Below are 10000 nucleotides of genomic sequence, written 5' to 3'. Positions count from 1 at the left end.
GAGGAGACCATCAGTCTTATTCACTTCACCTACTCAGAATGTTACGCCTGATCGGTGTATACTGTAGTAAAGAAAGCATATGTCAGCGTTTCTTAATCAGCAGTTGTACTGGAAGCTTATTACGCATTTCTTCACCTGATTTCTTCTTCAGCATTTCCATGAGATCTGATAAACCTTCTTGTGCTAACTTGCACATATAAAATGTCAGCATGAGGTATTGCTAGCTATTACCATTGTTTTCATGCTGCGATCTTTTCCTTTGTCCCTTCTGACCTTACATGACTTTAGCATCACAAGATTCTAACTGGGTTAAGAATAGAAAAAAGTTGCATGAATTAAACCAATTCTTCATTTGCCAGTGACCTAATGCTACAAACAAAGTTAACCCAGTGTTTGTAACTCCTGATCCCTAACCAATTAAAAAAAAATCAAAGAAAACAAGCAAATTCCTATTTGGGAACTCTGGATTGTATTTTCAGCTCCAAGTTCATCAAATCTACATGGCTGTGCAGAGCATCAGCAGTGAACAAAGGTACACTTCTTACCTTTAAATGAGTTGCTTATGTGGGGTTAGTGTAGCCAGGTAACCAGGAGGTTTGTTGTGGCTGACTACTTAAGTGCAACGAGGAAGACAGCTGATTTGAAGCATCTGGGGACTACGGCATGAGACAGAGACGTGAAAAAGATACTAAACATCTCAGCCTCTTCAACACACACCATCAGAATATGTCATGGCAGCCCTTATGATGCTTATAGTGTGTTGATATGGTGTGTGTGTACCCTGAATGCCTTTAGGTCATCTTTAAGCTTTAAGTTGAAGCCCTGATGACCCTCTGGTATATAGCAGCCACCAGATCATTTCACAGCACTCTGCATGGTGTCTCACTGAAGACTAATGAACTTAACACAACCTTCCTGAAGGGAGAATCGTGGATCCACCTCTCAGTGTAACTGCAGCAAACTGATTTCACCTGTTAAATTGTTTTCAAATGATTATATTAAAGGTTCGGATGTTTGGTTATGGAAAAATCTGCAACCACACTGTGTCTTTGTGTGTAAAGAAAATGGCACAGGCACTGTTACGGTAAGTGTGCAGTGAGTCAAATGTTATAGGAATGTCAGTACAGTTTTAGGAACATAATTTTTTTGCATCTGGCTTTAATCAGCCTTCCCTCCCCCCCCAAAAAAAAAGTGGAGAAGAGACTAAGCTCATATGTTCCTTATGTCTGTTTCAAAAATTATAACTTTGGCAGCAGACAGCTTTTTTTTTTTGTGGTTGGGTTTTACATATTGTTGTAGTTAAAACAGAGCCAGGATGTTGTTGTCTTTGAGCAGAGGTTAAAGTCTTACTGTCATTTCACTCATTAATGAATATCAACCAAAATGGGTTGGAAAAAAATCACAAGAAAAGATTTTTTAGATTTCAGTAAATAATAGTTCACAGCAATAGATTGTCCTATTCAAGTACTACTATGACTTCAGAGGAAGAAACAGGCATAAGCTAACTGTTATGGGTACTGAAACTGTTAAAACAAGTTCCTCACACGGCTATAGAGCAATGGAACCATCAAAGCATCCATGAAAAAGAGTTTTTCTGTCTCTGAACTGGGTAATGTATAATCATTAGGATGTATTTGAAATCTAATTCCATATCCTTACACTTTAACGTGTTAAAGCCCAACAGAGCCGACTTTTATTTATCCGTTTTACCTTTCAGTGTTTAGAGGTAAAGGAATAACTGCTTCACATTTCTGCCAAGAGAAAAAAGGTATGTCTGTACTTTATACACAGTTCATTTCAATTTCAGATTCCAAGATCCAATTAGATGACTCTTTTTTATGGAATCTGGAGCAGCATTGCTCATATAATCTCATATAATTCATTATCCCTGCAATGACCCTCAGAAACGTGTGCAGCTTTATCCGAGTGTGGAAATAATTTTCTTAATGTTTGATTCTCTTTCTACAACAGCTTCATCAGTCGTGTAAACTTCATTAGATCTACAAAAAGTCCCTAAAGTCCCTCAGATACAGTAAGTGATGGACGATGCTCAGTAAGAGTTTATTACCGAATATTTAACGGCTTCGATTAACTTTTTCACTCTTAATGTACGTATTAAAACATATTTGTTGGAGACTGACTTGAGTGTCTTTGACATTGTTGCTAACAGCCGTGATACACCGATCAGATATAACATTATGACCACCTGCCTAATATTGTGTTGGTCCCCCTTTTGCTGCCCAAACAGCCTTGACCCGTCCTGCACTGTGTATTCTGACCCCTTTCTATCAGAACCAGCATTAACTTCTTCAGCAATTTGAGCAACAGTAGCTCGTCTGTTGGATTGGATCACACGGGTCAGCCTTCTCTCCCCACGTGTATCAATGAGCCTTGGCCGCCCATGACCCTGTCGCCGGTTCACCACTGTTCCTTCCTTGGACCACTTTTGATAGATACTGACCACTGCAGACCGGGAACACCCCACAAGAGCTGCAGTTTTGGAGATGCTCTGATCCAGTGGTCTAGCCATCACAATTTGGCCCTTCATCAGACTCGCTCAAATCCTTACGCTTGTCCATTTTTAACAGGTGCCATGATGAGGAGATCATCAGTGTTATTCACTTCACCTCTCACTGCTTAGAATGTTATGCCTGTTCGGTGTATACTGAATGGCCCAAATGTCACTATTTTCTATCACAGCCACTCATACTTCACATTTTATTTGCTATCAGTGAAAGCCTAGCCAAGGAAAACTCGAGCCGACATTTATAAGCTCATTCCTTTGAAGGAATTCTGTGGCTTCATTGACAGGTGTGTCCAGTGGATTCATAACTAGGATTCTAAAGATCCATCCAGGCCAAGGAGGTCTTTAAGGGAGCTGGATAAGCTTTCCTGGACTGATAAAAGTTAAAGACCATCATGTCTGTTTCCTGTGAGCTATGTGTGCAAGCAGCACTCCTTACACCACACCGGGAATGCCCCAAAGTGGAACATATATGCTGTGACCACTTCACGTGGCTTTGAAAGGAAACCACAACTCTTTATCAAACCCAGAACTGCTAAGTTTGTGCACGATCGTGTAAAAGAAGGTATACCTATTGCATCATTCACCCAGAGTGACTTCATCTTGCCTGTATTTGTGTATTTCAGGCCCATGTTTAGGTGGACACCTTTTGCAGTGCTGTCTTAAAGGAGAAATGCAATGTGCAGATAAAACAGACCATACTCTATTCACACACACTGCAATATTTAAACTTACGTTCTTTTAACAAAACACTGCTTTAATTGCACAATTTTTTTATTTAACATATTATCATGGGAAAAAGAAATCTCTAACATTCCTTACCATGCAGAGCACATGGAAACTGGCAGAATGACAGATTGTTTTAATCTTTGGTCTAGTACTTGATTGACAAAACCTCTTTAAAACAGTTCTTCCCACACATCTTGAACGCTTTAGATATGGTAAAACACAAATCTGTCACATAATTAGGAACGGAATGTTCCAGATCAGGTGGGGTACTGGAAGCAAGAACATTTTTCCATTTGCTTTCTTTGGAAACATCAAGGTGACACGAAACATTAGCGCTTCAAATGAAGCAAAATCAGTAGTTGGACAAAACACTTTTGTTTTTAGATTTTTATACTTAATGTGTTTTTCACCTACAAATATTTTGTAACCTTTGTAATTCCTGCAAATAATGGCCTAATGAAAACAAGATCAGTGAATATCTTCCTAGTCTAAGAAAACTAAATACAAATGTACAGAAGTTCAAAGGTAAAGTAATATTTAAAATATTAAAGAAAATGACCCTTTATTAGTATTATCACCACACATACAATACAGGACAGTGGAATGCTTTTCTTCGCATATCCCAGCTTGTTGGGACCAGAGTGGGGCAGGTAGGATACAGTGCCCCTGGAGCAGAAAGGGTTAAGGTGCCTTGCTCATTTTCCCAGCAATGGTAGCTTAGCAGTGCTGGAGCTTGAACCCTGACCTTCTGATCAACAACCTCGAGCAGTAATAATCACTTGAGCTACCAACTTCCCCAACAAAATTGCATTACATACATAGCTTCTAGAAGTGACCCATCTCATGACTCATCTCCAGTTCTGTATTTCTCCAGTTATATATACATCCTGACAATAGCATCATAACTGCACTCACTGTAATAAGAAAACTGATGCCATGGTTCTGTGGCTAATGATGTGAGAATCAGATGATGTGATTTATTCCTTCTGAGACAATAATGTATTACTAGAATATGTGAATCATTATGTGGATCCATTCATTTCCTATTTAAAGAAAATATGCTTATATAACTGTAAACCGACAGGTAAAGTGAATAACACTGATTATCTCCTCATCATGGCACCTGTGTCATGCTTTCAGCTGGGAAACCTTGGGTCCTGCCATCCATGTGGATGTTACTTTGACACGTACCACCTACCGATCCATGGAGGCCTCACCTCGCAACTTACTGGACTTAAAGGATCTGCTGCTAACATCTTGGTGCCAGATACGACAGCACACCGTCATGGATCTAGTGGAGAAAATGCCGGGTTTGACGGGTCAGGGCAACAAAAGGGGGACCAACACAATATTAGGCAGGTGGTCATAATGTTATGCCTAATCAGTGTATATATATATATATATATATATATATATATATATATATATATATATATATATATATATATATAGTTTACTTTAAAAATGCATTAATTTCATGCTAAGTACTAGATGTAAAAGAAATGGCGATGTTTTATACTAGGTGTGGAGTGAATAGCAATGTGTTCTTCCAAGATGAAACAAATTCTGTATTACATTCATCGCCCTTTAAACCCAAGCCTGGGCATGGTTAGAATATTTATTTGCATTCGATGCTGGCATTTCGGTGCTGGCATGCTGAGAATTTTCTGCTCACAAAGAACAGACGAACGAAGAAACAACTTGAACCTGCACGAAGAGGTTTGTCACGCATACGCGAGACACCTTGCAGCTGTTTGACTGGAGCAGAACATTTCCAGAAACCAGAAACGGGATCTGGAGAGCAAAGGAATCCTAGAGTTTATTGCGGGGGGGAAGAGGAGGAGGTTGTACTTATCCAACACAAGCAGATGCAGACTCATTGCCGGGAAATGGAGAGTGAGAAACCGCTTTAACCTGGAACAGATTGGTGGCTCTTAGATTAAATACACATAAGAGGTTATACACCTGTGTCTTGGGGAGAGCTGGCCTGTCTGTACATGTGTGCATGTTTGTGCACTCATATATGTAATTTTCAGCTAAATCTCTCAATAGTTTTGCTTTTGATTAGTGTTATACGCATTAAAACAAAAGTGCCCAACCTTTTATTTGGATGCATCGGCGATGTGTACGCAAATCTAGCATCAACCGCTAAACTCCACGTTAGCGTTTTCGGCAAATCAAGGAGAGTGATCACTGTCATTTAAGATAAGAGTAGCTCTGGAAGATTTAAACATAATTCACAGTCACAAGCCTTGGGATATAATGGTATGATGTATGGGTATGAGCGTGATGTTTGAACAATGTCAACTAGATACAAAAAGAAATAGACTGCTTATGGAAATGTGTCACGAGCGTTCTATAATCCATCATTCCGTTTCGGGTGTTTACTTCTGCAGGTTTAGGTAGCAATGTTGTAATTAGCACAGCGCCTCTGATTTTAGAGTGCGTTATATAAAATAAAGAGAGATGAGATGCACAGATCACAACAGTGCCTCCTCTGACCTTTCTCTTCCACTAACTAGCATTTTACTTTCACTCGCACGCTAACCACAAATGCCATGTTTTCAAAGGCAAAGTAAGCGCATGTTTAACCTCTTTTCTTCTCATCCAGGTTTTGGAGGAAACATCTGCTGAAACATCATTTGGTTCCACTTAATTATTCTTTCATTCATTCATTCATTCATTCAGTACCTTCAGTTCCGTTGGTGTGGATGGTTCTGGAGCCAATCCTGGAAATATCGTGCATGAAATGAGAATACACCGTGGGACATCAATCCACTGCAAACACACACACACACACGCATTTGGCATACCCTGCCCAAATACCAGCATGTTTTTGGGAGTTGGGAGGAAACCAGAGAACCCTTAAGAGACCAATACAAACAGGAGGAGAGCGTGCAAAACACGACACAGACAGTAACCTGAACTCAGGAACTGGAACAGCAACGCTACCCACCCCATTATTGTTTAGCTTCAGCTTTTAATTTTGAAAATATTTCAATTACATAATTAGTTAGTGTTTGATAATTTAGATCAGGAGACTTCAAGCTTATCCAAATGTTTTCATTTCAGCTGATTCCACTGGTTTGATGAATTCAATCTTCAGATGATTTTTAGGAAGGGTTTATACTGGGTTGGAATCAAACCCAGAATAAGAACAGATTCCTGATTGAAACAGTAAACGTACACCGGTCAGGCATAACATTATGAGCACTTACAGGTGAAGTGAATAAGACTGATGATCTCCATATCATGGCCCCTGTTAGTGGGTGGGATATATTAGGCAGCAAGTGAACATTTTGTCCTCAACGTTGATGTGTTAGAAGCAGGAAAAATGGACAAGCGTAAGGATTTGAGTGAGTTTGATGAAGGGCCAAATTGTGATGGCTAGACCACTGGATCGGAGCATCTCCAAAACTGCAGCTCTTGTGGGGTGTTCCCGGTCTGCAGTGGTCAGTATCTATCAAGGAAGGTTGGTGCAGTGGTGAACTGGTGACAGGGTCATGGGCGGCCGGGGCTCATCGATGCACGTGGGGAGCGAAGGCTGGCCCGTGTGATCGAGAGACGAGCTACTGTTGCTCAGAGAAGTTAATGCTGGTTCTGACAGAAAGGTGTCAGAATACACAGTGCATGATGGGTCAGGGCTGTTTAGGCAGCAGAAGGGGAACCAACACAATATTGGTCATAATGTTATGCCTGATCGGTGTATACAATGTACAAGCTCTTCTCTTAGGCAAAGCACTAAAGTGCAATATTAATGACTAACAGAAAATGCTGGATGTAGAAGATGTAAAGCCACGTCCACTGATGATTTGCAGTTACAACACAACTTACCTGGACATTAATGGAAATGATTGAACCATGATTATATAGAACAAGATGTAAGTCAGAAGGTCAGGGTTCAAGCCCCAGCACTACCATGCTCTACTGTTAAGCAATTGAGCAAGGCCCTTAACCCTCTCTGCTCCAGTATAATAAACTGCCCCTGTGCTCTGACCACAACTTCCTCAGGTGGAAAATGTGAAGAATTCCACTGCACTGTAGTGTATGTGTGGTGATAGCAAAGACTCCTTCATATTACTTTACCTTTATATTTTAAAGCACTGATACTGACACTGATACAATCACTTTGCATATCCTGTGAATAGAAATCTATAGTTCTGGGCAATAGAATTAGCCGAAGCTGTGTGTACGTTGCTGGGGAGAGTGATATTTTGGTGCACTTTTGCAATCATCCCCCTCTTGCTGCTCATATAACGCAACATGACGACTTTGTGGTTGATCACACACATAGGTCACAGAATGAAGCTACTTTTTCCTTTAAGGTCCAAAGTTCAGCTTTCTAAAAAATAGCGTGTGCAAAAAGATAAAAATAAAAGTAAAGTATCCGAAAACATCCTGCATGATTACATGGGAAATTAATAAATAAAGGCTTAAAATAATCTAAGCATGAATTCCAGTTTGGTCATGAATTCAAGGCACGTCTGCTGAGATGATGATTTATTTATAAGCTGAACCTGATTTACAGTTACGCCATTTTCAAATGCACTGAAACTCGGAACAACAGTAATAATTTCTGCAACGCCAAAACCTACCCAAATAAAAACACACACACACACACATTAGTTTTGGAATATGCTTTAGATCATGTGGGAGCATTTTTGGCATTTGGAGTAGGGAAAATGTAATTCATTCTTGGTTTGTGATGAGAAGAAATGCCCCATCTGAATAAGCAAACCAAACACTACATGATGCTGCAAACTTAAAGAGAGTCGTAACTCGATTCCAGGGCACAAGGCCCAGAGTGCGGTTTAATGAAACAGACCTCCCAGCTTGTATGAAGAAATGTGGTCAGAGGCAAAAGGACATAGGATGCACAACATCCACAACACCACCTACCAAGAGTAATATTATGGAAAGCTGGCAGAGCTGACTGTTATGGGAATGACTTGATTTTGCCATCCAGTGCAGAAAGATGGATGAGGTAGCCATGATCACACTTCACTATAGACTGTTTCTTAACACACACACACACACATGCCCCCTGCAAGCGGTAGCATTACGCTTTAAAAAAAGGACAGGGTGTGTCACCTGCACTTGTTGCTAATTGCTGTTTATAGTTGACTTCAGCAAACAGGAGGCCTGTAATTTACTGACTGACTGAATAAAATAGGAATTGGACAGAAAAGTGACAAAACGCTTACACAGTTCATTTGACGGAAACACAGCTCTGTTTCCACAGCTCTGTCCAACATATCAGGGGGTCAACCCAATCAAAAAAAAAAAAGAGGAGGAGGAGGAGGAGAAGGAAGAAGGAAAAGAATTTTCCACCAACTGAATCCTTGTTTACACCGTTTTGTTCGAATTATGCGGACAGACCGACGTTTTTTCCCATGTAACTAACCATATGGCCATCTTAGACATCTGCAGCCACTAGCTCCCAGTAACTGGCATGAATCAGAAAAAGAGACAAAGCAAAGTCTAGGAATGGGACTTACTTAATGGTTTATTGCCGCAGTTATGAACCTCCACAACCACATTTGGTCTGTCCTGAAGCTGAATTCTGAGGTTTAGACGCTGGTTGCTCTACTTCAACCAAACCTCACTGGGACATCAAAGCATCTCCACATCTCCACAAAAAGCCTTTTGTTTTTTTTTTGTCTCAAATTCTCCTGTGTCTGTTGTGTCTGTGGCCTATAGAATTATAAATATGGAATGTTACACAAAAAAGACTATCTTTTTGATGGGTCTATAGTTTGGACTGAAAGGTAAACCCTCCGTCTGTAATTGGATTCGGTTTAAAGTTTTGCAATGGACATTAGAAATAAAAGGTTCATTGCAATGTCCTTTAAAAACTCGGGTCAGACATGGATTGATTGGATTATACTAGCAGAGCCTCCTGAAAAATGCATCGAGTGACTCAATCCACACACAGAACCATGAGAACTCGGCTGTTTAGTTTTGGAAAGAAAAAATAATAAAAAAAAAATCGTTTCAAATTCGCAGGAGTGGTTTTGCAGATGACTAGAACATCATAACAAGAAACTAAGTGCTTAAAAGCATAGTAGTCCCGTATTATAATCAACATCTTTTCCAGGGCTTCAACTAAAATAAAGGGTTTTTTTTTTTTTAAGGCAAACATTTCCTTCCAAGAGTCCAGAAGGGATCATATGAACAGAGGCTGGCATTTACACCTCAGAAACACATTTGCTGATTTTTTTTCTCTAAGGGAACAAGAGGTAAGGGAAAGATCCAGAGCTCTTTGCCAACACAACCATCCCACTCCTTCGGTTGTGGGAATGTGGTTTCTTCTAAAGCACTTTTACCCCCTCTCCTCCTCTCCCACTCCTCCCGTAGGAACAAACATGTCTCCACATTGGCTACACGCAGACTGGAAGGCGACTGCATGGAGGAGAGTGGAAGCCTCCAGCACCCCATGGATCATGCTATGCATGACCGGCTGCTGGATCCAAATGCGACTATTGTGTCTGTTAACGAGTTCTAACGTCTTCTGTCACTCGTACACATCACCAAACCGCATGATTTACCAAATAAGTGAAGGCAGGGTCAATATGCTCAGATTGTTCCAACGGGTTTGTTCACATCATTATAATCTCACATTAAAGTCGATGATTTATTCATACGCTGCTTATATATTTCATGCATACCAAAGACATGAAAGAAAATGCTCAATTATTCTTATTGAGCACAGTATAAGGTCATTTTACTGTGAAGGTTTTGAAGTCC

The 10000-nt window shown here is 40.2% G+C and overlaps 1 protein-coding gene across 1 annotated transcript in view; it reads right to left on the bottom strand.

Moving 5' to 3' along the window:
• Window positions 1-10000, bottom strand: part of gpr37a (G protein-coupled receptor 37a) — a 60643-nt gene that overhangs the window by 39 nt on the left and 50604 nt on the right. The window contains exon 3 of the transcript XR_009206542.1: window positions 1-29. This exon is cut by the window's left edge and continues 39 nt beyond it. The gene's annotated coding sequence lies outside the window, so the exon portion shown is untranslated. The remainder of the gene's footprint in view (window positions 30-10000) is intronic.

The sequence above is a fragment of the Hemibagrus wyckioides genome, linkage group LG14, assembly GCF_019097595.1.
Source record: "Hemibagrus wyckioides isolate EC202008001 linkage group LG14, SWU_Hwy_1.0, whole genome shotgun sequence".
Taxonomy (NCBI): Eukaryota; Metazoa; Chordata; class Actinopteri; order Siluriformes; family Bagridae; genus Hemibagrus; species Hemibagrus wyckioides.
This window is presented reverse-complemented; position numbering and strand designations above follow the sequence as displayed.